This window comes from Papaver somniferum, chromosome 1 (genome assembly GCF_003573695.1).
Source record: "Papaver somniferum cultivar HN1 chromosome 1, ASM357369v1, whole genome shotgun sequence".
Classification (NCBI taxonomy): Eukaryota; Viridiplantae; Streptophyta; class Magnoliopsida; order Ranunculales; family Papaveraceae; genus Papaver; species Papaver somniferum.
In genome coordinates this window covers 78,448,410-78,459,258 of record NC_039358.1, presented here as the reverse complement: position 1 = coordinate 78,459,258, position 10,849 = coordinate 78,448,410, and positions in this window count along the sequence as shown.

Here is a 10,849-nt window from a genome sequence, read left to right as displayed (position 1 = left end):
TATCCAAAACTTGTGTTCTTAAGGGTTCGATATTTAGAATTAAATTGAAACAATACTTCTATCATAGAAATACATGTTTATTTAGATAAAGATGGTATTTAATTTCAAAATCCATTGGAAAAAAAAAAAGAAAGCAAAATAATCACGATGAACTTCTATTTGTAAAGATGAAAAAAAACTAAAATGATCGACTGGAGTCTGGGATGGTAATAATTAACCTAGATCTTTATATTTTTAAATATAAAAAAGTAATACATAAATCATATACGTGAAATATGAAATTTTAGAAAACTTATATTTTTTTTTTATTCAAAATAATTTCATTGCTTATCAAATAGATAGTACATGAGTATCCTGGGTAGTCCAATCTTGAATGTCAAGAGAATAGGTATCCCAGTAAATAAAATCAGACTTTGCAATCCTTGCCTTCTTGGCAATCTTGTCTGCTACACTATTTGACTCTCTTTTCACTGAAATAAATTTCCAGTTACTAATCTTATTCAACAAAAACTTAATATCTAAAATTAAACCTTGGTTCATCCAATGCACACAGAAATCAAATCCATTGATGGATCTAACTAGCACTTCACTATCAGACTCAAAAGTAACATTATTGAAATTTCTTGAGATTGCCAGAGAGACAACTTTCTTCATAGCTCTCATTCCAGCTCCTCCACTTCTATTCCTTGCTTCATTCCTCCATCAATATATTCCCCTTACACACCAAGGCAGGTACCTGCAAAATTTCTTATAATCAGTCCAATCCCCCCTTGTAAAGTTTCTTTAACAAAAGAAGCATCAAGATTAATTTTCAGATGACCGAAATCTGGTGGCTTCCAATTTAGTGGTTGTATTGGACCATTAACAAGCACAAAATTGTTAACATTCAAATAAACAAGCTTATTGATATTATCCAGGGACAACAGTCTATTTGGATTATGATTCTGAAACACTTTGGTACACATATCTTTCCAGATAGTCCATGCTACAACCATTAGGAGCTTATTGATATCTTTCCTATTTATACCTGCACCAAAGATAATGTTACTACCTGCAGAGAACCAAGAGATTACCCGATTTATGAAAGATCCATGCTAAGCTAAAATATTTCCAACATTGATGTTCAAAGCTAACCAAACTGATCTAACATAGGGACAACTAATAAATAAATGGTCACTGGTTTCACTAGTATGATTACATAGACTGCAATGTAATTCTATTCCATTCTTGTACCTAGAAAGCTTATCCCTAGTTGGAACAATATTTTTTATACATTTCCACACAAAAAGTTTGACCTTGTGAGGCAATTTAACCTTCCAAAGAGATTTCCAGACTTGAGGGGGAACAGAAACAGCACCTGCATTTAAATTAGTCTGACCAGATAAGACATTATAGACACATTTAACTGAAAATATGCATTTCCTATCTGGCAACCAAATAAGAGTATCAGTTCATATTGCAGGCACTTCCATTTCAAGAACTTTATTTGCTGAAACATGTTCAAATAAGTAATGAATAAGGGGCACAATCCAGTTCCTAGTACCTTCATAGAAAAGATCAGACACATAAGTATAAGCATTAGTATTCACTATTCCTTCAGTAGGATTAGGAGGATGATCCAACCCTATAACCCAATTGTCTAGCCAAATATTTATCTTAATGCCACTTCTCACAGCCCAAAAACTATTGTTTTTAATTGTATCAATACACCTATATATACCCCTCCAAATCCAAGAGCAATTCTCATTTAGTTTTTGCATATGAAGTTATACTACACTGATTAAAGTACCTAGCACTCAAAATTTGAAACCACAAAAGATCTTGTTCAGTTATGATTTTCCAAACCAACTTACAGATAAGTGCTTCATTAAAGATCTCTAAATTTCTAAATCCTAGACCCCCATTTCTTTAGAAACATTAATACTATCCCCATGAGGTAAATTTTATTCATTTACCAGATTTATGACCCCACCAAAAATTCCTCTGCAAAGAATCAAGTTGACTGATTAAGGTAGATGGAATTTTAAAACAGCTCATTTGGTAAGTAGGCAAAGAATTTAAGACAGACTTAATCAAAGTAGACCTACCAGCTTGATTTAAAGTGGTAACAATATAATTCTTGAGCCTAGCTTCAAAATATTGTGATATGGGTTCAAAAGATTTCACCTTAGAGTGACCAAGGAGTAAAGGAGCTCCAAGATATTTTTCTGAGCCAGTGACTAAAGACATTTGAGTGCACTTGCAAGTTCAACACAAGAAACAAGATTAACATTCTTACTAAAATAAACACAAGATTTATTAAAGTTAAGCATTTGCCCTGACAACTTACCAAAATCTTGGAGAATCTGCAAAATATTATCAATGTGCTTCATATTAGCTTGACCAAAAATCAAAAAATATCATCAGCAAACAATAAATGGGTTATGAGGGGAGCTGTCCTAGAAACTTTGATACTAGTTATCTCTTTGTTCATTTCAGCAGCAAGTAAGGACCTAGAAATATATTCCATGGCCAGAATAAAGAGATAAGGGGATAGAGGATCCCCTTGTCTAATTCCTCTAGTAGGTACAAACTGTTCACAGGGTGAACCATTAAGAAGAACATTTATACTAGTAGTACTAACACATTGCATGATCAAATTGCAAAAATCTTTGCTAAAACCAAAATTCTCAAGCACCTTATTGAGAAAAGACCATTCTAATCTGTCAAAAGCTTTTGACATATCAAGTTTGATTGCCATTGTACCACTAACACCTTCTTTGTGTTTTGTGGAGTGGATCATCTCATGGGCAATTATAATATTGGCATGAATAGCTCTACCTGGTACAAAGGCAGCTTGGTAAGGAGAAATTATTCTCTTAAGAAGTGGCTTAATTCTATTAGCTAAAATCTTAGACATTATCTTATAAGAGGCATTGCAAAGGCCAATTGGCCTGAACTCAGATGGCAAGTTAGGATTCTTGCATTTAGGTATTAGAGAAATGTATGTCGTATTAAGACTTCTAGGCATATGACCACTATGGAAAAATCTCTGAACCACATTAATAACATCCTTACCTACAATAGACCACTGTGATTGGTAAAAACCTGTTTGGAATCCATCTGGGCTTGGAGCACTCCAAGCAGGCATATTTTTAACAACATTTTCAATCTCAATTTCACTAGGAATAGCAAAAAGAGTAACATTATCATCATCTGTAACAATTCTGGGAATAATATCAAAACAATGATCAGGAAATTCAGGATTTGAAGTACAAGAAACAACACTGAAATGATTAGTAAGGAGCATGCTAATATCATTCCTATCCCTAAGCCAATTTCCATTTTGATCACAGATAGCACTAATATTATTGGTATGCAATCTTTTGTTTACCATGGTATGAAAATACCTAGTGTTATTGTCCATATCAAACATAGACTTATCTCTAGATTTCTCCTTGTAAAAATCAGATTCTATTTTATACCAATTTTCCATATCACTAGTAATAGCTCTTACTTTATCATGCTGATCAGTTGAACTAGTATCATTTTGAGCATCACATAAAATCTTTTGTAAATTTTTAATGTTTAACATAATGTCACCAAATTCCATCCTATTCCACTGAGATAAAGCAATTCTAGCACTATGTTGTTTCTGGTTCAATTTATAAGCAGGACTGCCTTGTACATCAACATTCCAGGAATTTTCAAGTTTTTGCTTAAAAGTACCATGATCAATCCAAGTCTTAAAGAATTTAAAAGGTCTCCACAAATGTTTGGGTATAGGATCAGTTATAAGCAGAACAGGGCAGTGATCAGAAGCAAGGAAGTTTAAATATAAAAGTTTAGCTGATGTAAAATTTAAAGACCAATTAGCATTACAGAGGGCCATATCTAGTCTAGCTTTCCTAGTACCTGTTCCATAAGAGGTACTAGTCCAGGTATAATCCTTTCCCTCAAAACCAATGTCCATTAATCCAGCATCATTAACTCTACTTTGAACCCATTTATCTGAAGTATTATTATTGCTATCTAAATGAAAATTCAAATCACCAAGAACTACCCAAGGTTGTTGCACATCTTTGCTAAACTCAGCTAAGAAATCCCATTGTGTTTTTTTGGGTTCAGAATAAGTTGAACCATACATAAAAGATATTATCACTTGAGGTTTACTAGGATCTAACTGGATTAAAGCATGAATAATGTTATTCTCACAACAAATAACTTCAACATCAATACCATCCTTACACATTAGTACAAGACCACCAGATTTTCCTACTCTATCAATCCAAACATGATTTAGATAATGGAAAAATTGGGCAACTACCATCATTCTTTGTTCATCAATTTTAGTTTCACATAGAAAAATAAAGTCAGGTTTATTGATCATCAGAAACCTGGAGGGTTACTTCAACCATTGCCCATCTCGGAATGGAAACGGGAACACAATACTATGGATTTTATCATGGGATTACCCAGAACTGCACATGGCAAGGATACTATATGGGTTATCCTTGATAGACTTACCAAGTCGGCACACTTCTTAGCAATCAAGAGACTGACACGTTAGCCACGTTAAGTCAGATGTATATTCACGAGATAATAAGGTTGCACGGTACGCCGGTGTCAATTGTATCTGACAGAGATCCTCGTTTTACCTCTCAGTTCTGGCAGAGTCTACAGAAGGCGTTAGGTACACGTGTTTCGCTTAGTACTGCCTTTCATCCCCAGTCCGACGGGCAGTCTGAACGAGTAATTCAGATTGTGGAGGATATGCTACGAGTTTGTGCCTTGGATTTCAAGGGAAGTTGGAGTGAGCACTTGCCATTAGTAGAGTTTGCTTATAACAATAGCCATCAGGCAAGTATCGGTATGGCACCTTTTGAAGCATTGTATATGGACGACCTTGTATATCTCCAGTGTGTTGGACCGAGATCGGCGAACGTAACATTTTTGGACCTGATTTGGTACGAGAGACGACTGAGAAGGTTCAGTTAATCCGGCAGAGGTTAATGACATCTCAGAGTCGTCAGAAGAGTTGTGCAGACAACAAACGTCGACCTTTAGAGTTTACTGAGGGTGACTTGGTGTTACTCAAAGTGAGCCCGAAGAGAGGTGTTAAGCGTTTTGGAAAGAAAGGAAAGTTATCACCACGTTACATTGGGCCTTTCCAAATTATTCGGCGTGTTGGTGCGGAAGCTTATCAGTTGGAGTTACCTCAGCGAATTGGGCACGTTCATGACACTTTCCACGTGTCAATGTTGCGGAAGTACGAGAGAAATACGTCTTATGCTATCGACCCTTCGCATATTATTGCTTGGGAAGATTTGGAGATCCAAGAGGATTCTACGTACGTGGAACGATCGGTTCGAATTTTGGATTTTAAGGAGCATGTGCTTCGCACTAAGACCATCCCTATGGTTAAGGTGCAGTGACAGCGTCGCCAGGTCGAGGAAGCGACGTGGGAATTAGAGTCCGAGATGCGAAGCAAACACCCTGAGCTTTTCTAAGGCAAACTTTAAAATTTCGTGACGAAATTTCATTTAAGGGGGATAGAATTGTAAAGACCGTCCCAATTTCAAGGGTATTTTTGTCATTTTACTAGTAAGGGTAAAATAATCTTTTATCCTAGAATGATACTTTGGTAATCCAGTGTTTTATATGTTAATTGATGGGAACTAGCTTCTGTTCTTACCTAGTTAAATTACAAAAATAGTGGGCAGATATAAAACAAAAACGAAATAAAAATAAAGATATGACACTTTGTTATCACTATTTAATTTAATATTATTGTGATCCCCTCATTTTGAATTAGTGTCTTAGTATACTATTGACTTATTAGTCAAGGATGCTATGATAGGACTAGGTAAGAATGATGTCAAGTGTTACGAGCCTATTTATTTGATTAGGCTTTTTTATGACACGTGAATATTCTAAGTGGGGTTTGACTAAACATTTGTGGAAGGTTCCACTGGTAGGACAACTATTAAGGTGAAATGGGTTTTGAAAACTTCTTTAGTGGTTCGTTTGTCATCCGATCATCTTGTCACATTTCATTTTTTGATTGGTTACTGCTCTTTTATTTCATTGCGTGTTGAGTAGCTATTGGATAGTTGGCTTTTGTTAACAAATTTTGATTGAAGTGAAAACGGAATTTTCCATAATAACGCGATCAGGGATTCCTTTAGCTCTAACCTTCGCACGTGGAGTGTTTGGAAGGATTAAGGTTTTCTAGAATATTATATATAAGACCTAAATGTTAGCGGTGAGGGTTTCTGTTCTTGGTATACCTAGGGAGACGAAAACATAGAAAAAAAAAAAAAAAACTGAATAGGTCACCATCAGAGAACTTAAGTTGGATTGTTACGGCGGTGAGCGAGTCTCTCTAAAAAAAAAATCTTACTGTCACATAATCATCATAAATCTTAAGAGGCAGAGGATAAACTTTGGTTTACCGTGAAAGTTGGGTTTTTGGCGTCGGTGCGGCACATCTATTATTTTTTTTCTTCCTTAGGATTATTTGCTAGCATTCGAGGTAGGCGCAACACGATCAAAAATCTTTTTCTATTTAAGTTCTTTTAATTTAATTTATGTTTGCAAGTTTTTATGAATATATGGATGATAATCGATGTTGTGAGCATGATTATGAATGTTGGGTTGCAGTCCATAGATTGTGATTCTTAAAAACATATTTGTTGGGATACGAAATATCCTTGGGAACGGTTTTGTTTCCCTAAACCAACGTGGGGCTCCCTGGGGCGAGCGGATTGATTGATTTGATTGATTTTATGGATGTGGTGTTTCCATGTGTTTGTGATGATGTTAATCATGCTAGTTGTTTTTAAAAGGAATTGAAAAATATGGCATAAAACGTTTTGTTGCTTCTTTTTCTACTGGGTGTCACAACTCACGTCGTTTCATGACAAAAAATTCCAGATTTTATGGCACCACAAGGAGCTAACGGCGGAAAAGCGTAGAGATCGGTTTTGGTGCTATTATTAGTAGTTTACATAGGATTTATTATTGGAAATTGTAATAAAACATCATAAAACTCTTTTAGATGATTTAATGAGTATTTAATTGATTATTAATACTTTAGAGATTATTGGGCTAATGTATAACCAATGAAACAATGCTTTATTAAGAAAATTTTATTGTTTAGACAATGAAAATTTCTGAGTCATGCTGGTTTGACTGTTAATGATAATTACTTTATAATATATTTTTTACTTAATTATTTTTTTTACCTATGGAAAACTCATCCAAGATATGTTGGTAAAAATTTCAGAATTTTCTGAGTTCCGGAATTATTTTTAAAATAATTATTTTTAACTGTAAGAAATTCATACGTTTTCTGACAGATTCAACTATATTGAAGTTTTCCTGTTTAAAACCTATCATATGACATGTTTTTGGCTTTGGTGTCTTCTCTAAACTTGAATATCTTTCTTTTTCCTTTTCAAAATGGTAAACAAATCCTGATTTATAGTTATGAGCGATTTGATATGATTTTTGTAAAATGGGCTATCACTGGTTTTCTTTTCTGCAGTTCTGGTCAATTACGCGTTTGACTGTGGTCAAAAGGTCTTTAAAATAAACTAAAAATTATATAAAATTTATTAATGAATACATACTCAGTTAGGATTCAGAATGTATAATCATAATAATTTTTGGTTTTGAATTGGGTTCTGTAAAATTCATTGAGTGAACTGATGTCTGTTTCTGTTTTATGATTCTTCTTTAAACATGAGACTCTTTTGGATTAAATCTGGAATATTTAACGGTGAAATTAATTTTTTGGTAAACTATAGTTCTTTAGAGCAACTGCAGTGGACGACTAAACCCAAATTTGGTGTCGAGTGGGCTGGCGTAGTGGGTCGGACCATCGATCAAAATTTGATCAAAGAGTAAAACCCAGACCAAATTTGATCGGCGATCAAGACCAAATCCAAATATAGTCGGACGTTTATATAATGTCCGCCTACCCGACGGGCGTTGGTATAATGTCCGCATGTAGCCGCGCGTTCGTAAAGTTAACGCCTGATGCAGGGCGTTGGTATAATGTCCGCCTAGATGGGGCGTTGGTATAATGTCCGCCTGGATGGGGCGTTGATATAGTCATGATCCCACCATTAACTAGTTTTGAAAACTTTGCTTGGGGCGTTGTCTTTATCAACGCCCCATTTTTATTTTTTTTTGAATCCGGGCGAACGTATAATCTCCGTCCCACACACCAGGCGTTGCTATAGTTCACGCCCCATACCAGGCGTTATCTTTATCAACGCCCCATACCAGGCGTTATCTTTATCAACGCCCCATGCCAGGCGTAATCTTTATCTACGCTGGACGATGAAGCGGACTTTATATCAACGCGCGACCAAATTTACTCGTCACCCACTACGCCATAGGACGGACTAAACCCAAATTTGATCTTTTTTTTTAGTCTTTGGTCTTTAGTTATACTCGCACCACTGTGGACGCTCTTAGGGTTCATGTGGATTAAAAATCACGTCAAGTTAATGGTTAGATGTTCCTAAAAGAATTTTTATGTATCCGCTGCAACAGAATTTCTGAATTGAACATAAATAAAGATTAAACAAATAATTAGTCGTTTGGACTTGGGCCAAGTGTGGAAGTCTAGGCTTGATACTAAAAATAGCATTTAGGATTTTTGGGTTTGGATTTGGGTCAGAATCCAGGCCCGAAATTTGGGGTGTTACACCTTGAACATTCCAAGAAATAATTTTCATTTTGAGAAAAAGATAATTTAAATCAGAAGTAATATAAGTTTTGAGAATAAATACCTTAGCCTCCTTAGTGCTGCAATTTTTGGAACCACTTTCTGTGACCATGTGTGTTGCTTGTGTGCTCATCAGTTTGCCATTACTATTATCTCCATGTTCCAAAACATGAGAAACTGGAAAATCATTTCTCTGCCTCTTACCCAATCTTTCCCCTTCAGCATTATCATCTTGCAGACTATCACCAGAAGTACTTGAGATAATAGAATAACCATCCTTAGGAGGAACAAAAGCATTACCCCTGTTGTCTTACCTCTTTGTGAAAATGGGAACTTGGTCTCCACCCCTAGCTATCACAATCTACTTCCTTTCCCCATTTCTAGCTTCACCAAAGAAATGTGGTTTAGCATGAGCCTTAGCTAGGTAGTTAGCAGCAGCCTTACAATCACCATTAGTATGGTTAATGATATAACATTTTGGACAAATTTTGTGAGGCTGCTTCTCATAGAAGAATTTGATCCATCTAGTTGAATTTGCATTAGTAATTGTCGTTAATCCTCTTCTCAATGGATAGTTAATATCCACTTGAACACACACTTTGACCGGGTCGCTTCCTGATTGCACACCATCTTCAGGTTCAATTGCTAGGACTGAACCCATGATATTACCAATCTTGGTAATAGCTTTGACATTCATATGTTCTGGTAGAATCTTCTTAACTTGAATCCAGATACATTGCTTACTCCAATCCAGGTCTTGATAAATAATTTCAGAATTGTAATAACGAAGATTAACTAGAAACCCATTGATACTCCAAGGTCGAGAATCAAATACCTTCTTGCGAGTATCTTCATCCTTAAAACGAAACTCCATAATGTTTGTATCCAACATATGTAACCAAGAACCTTTTCTTCTGATTTCAAACCCATTTTTCCTTCAACATAGATTTTGCCGACTAAACTGAATTCAACTTCAGTTTCTTCTTTGTCTTCATTATCTTCAGATTGGTGATAGACAACTTCTTGAACATCTCCCAGCTCCAATGCAGCTTGCATAAATTTGGCAGCAAGATCAGTTACTGAATTGGTGTTATCTTCTGCCATTTGGTTTGCAAAAATCTATAAGACTAATAATGTATTGTTGAATTGAAACGGATTCTGCAAATACCCATACTTATAAAGCTGTAACCCTAGTGATTTTGGGAGAGCATTGATATTGCAGTTGCTATTATTCCTAATATCACGTAATTGAGAAGATATTATTAATTGGTTATTTCCAATCGAGATATTCGGATTTTCCATGAAAGGTAAGTGATAGTTGTAGATGATACCAATAATAACCAGAGTAAATAAAAGAGCTGTTTTGTAACGGAATTTTTGAAGTTTGAAATTCACCCAAACACATCCTTGTGCGACCCATTGAGCTGCTAGAATGAATCGGCCGAGATGATTTTCCAGTTGAACAAAAATGGCAAATATGAAGAACGCAACAGCTTCAAAAAGCTTCAGAACAACTTTTGCAAACGCTTGAATAACAGATATAAACTTGGTAAACACCATATGGGATAACAATAACTGCAGACACATATTGGAGATAAAGATTATTAGTTAGCCATTAATAAAAAATCCATACATATCAAAATAAAAGATTTTCAACTTTAAATGGGAAGAATATGATTTTCAACCATAAAACATGTAAAAAGATCTTAAGAAATAATCATGAAGAGTCTGAACATATATCAAATCTAAGAAAAATCCAAGAAAGTTAAGAAATTTTGTGAAAAGAAATACTGAGTTGACTCAGCTTTTTCACTGATCCTCAGATCCAATCTCATGTAATGTATCCCCTTAGAAAACTTATGTTGTGTAGGATGTTTCCTATGTTATACATATACAAAATGTTCATCGTTAGTAATAAGAAAAACCAAAGACCAATACTAGTAGTAGTTCCAAAGAACTAAAAAGTAACAACCCACTTTCCATTCTAGCACTATTGATGCTGATTCGTATGAAACAGTAGAAGAAGAAAAAAAATCTAACGTAACAAGTCACTTCTTCTAGTTTTGAAAATGAAGAAAAACATTCACATTTCAAGTGGGATTATAGAACTTTGTTTGCATCTCTTTTTAC